Raw genomic sequence first — 6,825 nt, 5'->3', positions numbered from 1 at the left:
GGTCCCCACTGCAGGAGGCTGAGATCAAAAAGGGCTGTGGTGGGATTGGAAAGAGGTTTTTCCTTACTCTTGTTGGATGATGTGCCCAGTCCCTCCTTTGAAAATGGTGTTGCATGTGCTCTAGTGCTCCAGCTGGCTGCAAGGTAGCTCTGCCTGCCAGGCCAGCAATGGGAGAGTGCAGGTGGCCACCCTTGGAGGAGACTTTTTGTTTCCTCACCCCTAAGAAATCCTTCTGCTCAGAAATGGTCAAGTAAACTATGTATACAGGTGAATAAATCTATTACACAGAGCTATCCAAAAGCACTTATCCAAGCCCTATCTACCAGAGATTAAAATGTTAAGGTATGTCTGACTGTAACCCATTTATTGTTCATGAATTCACAATCCTCTTGGACATCCCCGGGTGCCAGGTTTTGCTTATGGATCTCTGAACCAGCCGAAGGAAATGTAAAATCAAATGTAGACAGACAGCTCCCTCTCAAATACATATCCACAGAGGCTGAGGAACACTTGTTATGCTAGCAAGGGTGTGGAATAAATTAAGCTGAGGAAATTTGCTCTGGACCCACCTATTTGAGACGGGAGGCTTTGTGTGCCACGCCAGAGCCGGTCCTGCGGGAGCGGCCGTCACCGCGGAGCAGACAGGTGGATCTGGAGACGCTCGGGCTCGCAGCGTGGCACAGCACCAGCAGATCAATATTTAATGTGAAGGCTGTTGCAGCCCCTCACATGCATAATTTATCCCTGCTTTTGGGTACAGCTGGACCGGAGTCAAGCCGTGCTTCCAGACTGCAGGGGGATTTAGAAACGGGTCCAAGCGTTTCAGACAGTCCTCACCTTCAAAACGGGGGCAATTCCAAAGCCAGGATCCAGCTTTTTCCCTCCCCTCTCCTTTGCCCAACACACAAACAAACGCTTTGGGGAGGTCTTTGAAATTTGTGTCGAATTACATTGACTTTCCCTCATTGAGGGCACGCAGCAATGTTTGTACAGAACAGAATTAGGGCCCCAGAAAGAATTAAGCATTTCAGAGTTTAATTAAGTGCGCTAACAACACATGAGCGAAGTCAGCCCCATAAAAGAGAACTTTATTGTATGAATTGACACAAAATAAAAGCCCTTTGGGATAAAATTTAAAAAAAAAATTCTTAAAAGAACCTCACATTATGGTTTTATTTTATTTATTTTTTTTTTACCTGGCCACCCTGGCTCATTTCAGTGAGCAAATATCTCTGCTTGGGATTTTTTTACCCTGACAAATGATTAAATTCCAGAGGTACGATAGCATGCGATGCCAGCATAACAAGGTATGAGCAAGGGGGATTTGCTTTTGACTAGTTAAGAATTAAGCTTACTAATTCACAAATTTATTATAAGATTAGCCTTTAATACCTGATAATCACCTTCGTCAAGGAAAATTTCTTCTCTTCAAAAGGCAAATGAAATTTATAGATGGGTCTTGAGCCAAGCTCATGGGTGGTAGGCAACATTCAGGAGAGGTCCAGCCTTTCTCTCAGAGCAAGAGAAACAGAAACAAGACAGGCATGGCAAAATCTTAGAAACCATAAGATTATTAATCTCTTTGCAGAAAACAAGTTTGATGTCTGTCAGGCTGTCCATTAATTTTGATGGAGGTACTTTTAAGATCTTATGTTTGCACTTCAGCGGGGCTGTTACAGCTAAATATGCCAGTAAAAATGTTTTCTCATAACGTATACAGACAAGTGTTCCCATTTCAAAGGTGATGTTGTCATATAGACATAAGAACATCAGTATTTGCTAGTCTTGATATTATCTTCTTTGCAATAGCCCATCTGGACCTGAACTAAGAAATGCTCCCAATGTGTTAGGCTCATGCAAACATCTGGTGCAAAAAGAGGCCTTTCTGCTCAAGGACTTTTAGCTCCAACTAATGAAAAAGGCAAAGTGTGGGAGAGAAAAAAGGACAGAGAAGGGAGAAAAAAAAAAAAAAGAAAAGATGACTTTTCACAGTCCCACAACCTTTTACTAACAGATGGAAGTTTGTCTCCTGACTCCCAGCTGAGTCCCATTGCCAATAAAGGATATTGTGCAACTGTTGAGCACAAGTTTGCACCCAAGTCGCTCTGTGATGCTGTTGTGAGCAGGTATGAGAGCAGCACAAGCTGTGCCCTATGCCAGAAGTGGTTGTAAAGTCAAATAACAATACGAATACTCACTGTGTTGCTGTCATTACCTTTCAGATTCAAAAACTACAGGCTGAGGACAACATTTTGAATCTGAATCTGGAATTAGATTCTCCTGCCTGGGTGCCAGGTATCACATCAGCTCTTATACACTTCTAAAGAAACTAGGTGAAACTGGAACTTGAGAATCAGCACCGGTGGAAAGGAGGAGAAAAGTCCTGAGATGCAGAATTCCTGATGTCTCATTGCTGCTGCAGATTCAGTATTTGACTTGAGAATCAGCACCTGTGGGAAGGAGGAGCAAAGTTAACATTGTACCCAGAGATGCAGAATTCCTGATGTCTCATTGCTGCTGCAGATTCAGTATTTGGATCCTTCATCTTTTGATATGAATATGGCCATCCTTTGCCATAGTGCCTCTGTTTCCCCCAGGTGCTGTGTCTCACATTAACCTCTCAGCTGAGCCCAGGCCAGCAGAAATGTTCCTGCAGAACCTCTTAGAAATTCTTAGATTGGAAAATCTCTTTGAGATGATTGAGCCCAACCATTCCCCAGCCCTGGCACCACAAGGCCATGTCCCCAAGTGCCACATCCACATGGCTGTTAAATCCCCTGGGGGGATGGGGACTCCACCACTGCCCTGGACAACCCTTTTGGTGAAGAAAGCTGTCCTAATATCCAAGCTAAACCTATAACTGCAGGTTTTGCTGTGGCAGAGGCCCTCTTTTCATTCCCCTACCTGTCTCCAGCTGCCAATGTTTGCAGAAGTCACAGGAATTTAATTATCTTCAGGGCTTCTACCTCTCTATTAAATTGGATTGAAATAAGCCAATGAATTGGCAAGTGGTTAAGGAAGAAAAGGTCTGGCAGACAGGGTCAGTGTGAAAGCTTCATTGCTTCAGGAGAGTTGCCCAAAAAAAATTTGAACCCAGAAAAGGGTGGGTTTTTGAAAAGTGTAGCAGCATCTGAACTGTAACACAGATTGTCTGGTTAGGGAGTGAGTGAGTGAAGGAGAGCAAATAAAGGAATTAAACAGAGAGGAAAGCAAAGGTCAGAGGTCAGTCCCCTCCTTAGGTGACATGGAGAAAGAGATTAGAAGTTTCCATGATTGGGAATTATTCTTCTCCAAATTAAAAACCAGTTTCACAAATATTAGACAAAAGCTTGTTAATTCAATTTATTAAAGAGGTCTCAGGCTTAGGGTTCCCATTCCTTGGCTTCTTCTGGGTTTCTACACACTGCAGCAGGACACAGAGAGTCTGCCCCAGAACTTTTGAGTACGGAATACCCAGTGTTGAAGGTCCTTGTGGGCTGGGACCTGCCTGGGTTCCTCCCGGAGAAGGGACAGGCAAAAACTTCTGTAGAAATCAACAGGCTTCACTGCACCAGGGATGGCAGAGGAGCAAATGGCTTCTCTCATATTTAAAGTTGCAATTGCAAAGCTAAAGGTGCTCCTGAGCAAAGGCACAGGCAAGGGGCCTTTGGAAATTACTCAACAAATTTATAGATCTTCCTGACCTTGAGCCAGGCAAAAATACTAGGACCTGAATCAAAAGGAAATATTTTATAGCTTGAATCCTTTTGCATATCAATTTTTCTTTTCTGTTTGGAAATGCTTTTTTCCTCTTGTGGATGGGATGAAAAGATGAAAGTATGATAACAATGTCGTGGAAGAATTATGTTTGGCAGGGTGATAACAGCATTTTGGATAGCCTGGTATTGGCTTTCATGGGTTTGCACATCCCTGGCAGTGCCCAAGGCCAGGCTGGATGAGGTTTGGAGCAACCTGGGACAGTGGAAGGTGTCCCTGCACTTGGCAAGGGTGGGACTGGATGGTTTTAATGTCCACTCCAACCCAAACCATCCTGTGATTCTGTGTGAAACACCTACAGTTCTGCATATAAGTACACTTTCTCACTTTTTGTGCTATTTGTGTGTGTGTGTGTAAATACTTGTGGTGGAATTGATAAACTAAATGAGAATCCCACTCCCCACAGGCACACAAGCATTGCTGGATCAAAGACTGGCAGCCAAGGTGAGAATTGATTTCTCAACACACTAATTTTAAAACTCAGTAAGTTTAACTCTTACCAGAGGTAGTTCAGTTTAAATTTCTGCTTTTCCCATGCTGGGTGCTTTCATCCCTCTTCCATGCATGAGGCTGGGATTAGCAGGATTTTGGGGAGGGCTGATGCCCTCACTTCCCACTCTTTGACTGAGAGCTGCAGCTCCACAACATTTTCCCTGCAGCCCACAGGTTGTAACAAGTGTTCAGTCACACCAGCCCTCTGTGAGATTGTACCTGCATTATTTATTAGCCCACAGACGTAACTCTGTCCCTTTTTTCAACCCAGCTTTAGTGACTGTGCATTCAGGGTCAATGCACTCACCCCTCTGCACGCTGTGGAGGGTGAGGAGAGGCAGGGATTTTCCATGCCTGTTCCTTGGCAGGCTCTCAGCACGCTTCCCTTTCAGATTTGGGGGTTTACGTGGATCCTTAGGCATTTGTGAATTGAATTAAAGTATTCCTTGCAAAGAGGGAGATGAACTTGTGTGGAGCAACAAAGCAGGTGGGCTGATCTGAGCAGAGGGTATTCCCACATAACTGGTCATTCAAAATCAAGGCCCAGAATTTTAGTTTTGATATACAAAAACAACTAAATAAGGAACACAACACAGAAAACTGCAAGGCAAGCTTGCAAAACAGTCCATGTACTCTAACAATGGAGCTGATTTTCTTTTTAATAATTCCAACAGCAATTCCTAATAATTAGCTGATCTAATTTAGATTTGCATTTTGTCTTTTCAAAACTATCCTGTTACAAATAATTGAGGAACCTTGCCCTTAAAAAAATGATGATATTATCCTGACATCCTGGGACTGCTGTTGGAGAAAAGATTTTGCCTGAAAGAGTTTCAGGAAGTTACAAAACTCCTTTACATGGCCTGTTGGATCTGTGTATGATTTCCAACATTACACAAAATAAATACCAGGAGACTGGTGTGGTTTATACAAGAGTTTATAGAGAAAAAAATCCACCCACCAGCTCCCTTGCTGAGGATTACAACCAGGTCTCTGCTGCCAAGTTCTCTGTTTAGGTAAAGCATGAGAAAATCTACCATTTTTTTAGAGTCACAAAAGGGGTGCTACAGGGGGGCAGTGAGAAGTTGACAGCTCTCACTGCTTAAAAGGCAGCTGTTCCTTCTCAGGTACTATTATTAATAAACCCTAAGGTAATGTTTGCTCTGAAATATGTCTAATTGAAATAATTTACCCTAACCCTTAGAGAATTATGAAACTGTTTTCATCATGTTCACACACAGCAAAATAATTATGAGATGCCATATGGAAAAGACATCATGTGGTATATGTATTTCTGAATGTATACTTTTTGAAATGGTTCCCACAGATAAATCATACAGCTAATTTACAAAGAGGAGGTGGATAGTAGTTCTTAAGTATGCAGTTTAAGTTTAAAATGGTTTCAGGCTGGGTAAATTTACAGTGGTGATGACATGCAGTAATTGCACTGATCACAGGATGTATATCACAGAAGATGTCGATAATGCCATTAAGTTACACTGCACAAAATGGAGAGAGAAAATTCTGCTGGTGACTTTCTGCTATTGCCATAAACCACCCCCCAAAGCCTCTGCAGGTCCTGTGTGGTCCTGAGCTCGTTTTGCAGCTGATATGTACCTGACCAAAGCACTGGAAATGGTGCTCCATCCTCTGTGGATTTCTGAGACGTTCCTGGTTTACACTTGGAAAGCTCTAAGCAAAGGGAAGGATCTCCTTAATATATAAATGAATACACTTAAATACAGAAGTTAATTTTGAATGAAGTTCTCAAGAGAACATCTGTTAAAATGCTGCTCCTTTCTGTCCATCCCTTGAAAGTTTTCCAAAAGGTTTTATTCCTGACCTCTAGTTACCTGCATTATCTTGTGTGTGGATGATATATCTCTATGATTTGATATATTTAGGTTTGATTATGTACAGGCATTCGCAGGTTTGGTAGCAGGAGAATTCTGCAGGACACTTCTTGGTCTTTTTCCAGGAGTAATTGTGGTGGCTGATGAGACATCTGAGGTTCTCTTCCTGCTAGTTAAGGAGTTTTGAAGGTGCTTTGTGAATAAGGAACTCTTATTAACATTTCTAGAAATCTGGCTGGAAATCAGGCTGTCTTGTCAGACTTCTGGTAGTTCTTGGTTCCAGATGGATGGAAGTAAAATCAGAATATGTCATTGCACCCTCTATGTTTCATGTCCCATTAGAAACCAGCAAGGGACAGCGACATAAAGCTATTTCATTCTGTCCGCTCCACTCTCTTTATCTCTAAAGATCCTTCCAAAAAAAGGGTAATTTTGAACTGGAGCACTTCAGATTTGCCTGTGTCTGAATTAGTTCATTATTTCTATGGTGATTAGCGCAATATTTGAATGATGTGGAGTACACAAACTAATTCACCCTCAGCTCTATTTTGCAAGAGCTACAGGCACGCACGGCAGCTGCGATGTTTATCCCCCAGTAATGACATCATTACCCTGCATTACTGCTCTAGGTAGTGTATTTGTCAACAGCCAGGAACTGATGAGCACAAGGAAAATATTTACCCAACTCCTGTGCTGTGGCATTACCCCAGTAATGCCATTTCAG

This window comes from Pyrgilauda ruficollis, unplaced genomic scaffold (genome assembly GCF_017590135.1).
Source record: "Pyrgilauda ruficollis isolate IOZ18807 unplaced genomic scaffold, ASM1759013v1 scaffold3, whole genome shotgun sequence".
NCBI lineage: Eukaryota > Metazoa > Chordata > Aves > Passeriformes > Passeridae > Pyrgilauda > Pyrgilauda ruficollis.
The sequence above is the reverse complement of the archived record's forward strand: the minus strand, read 5'-3'. Positions refer to the sequence as shown.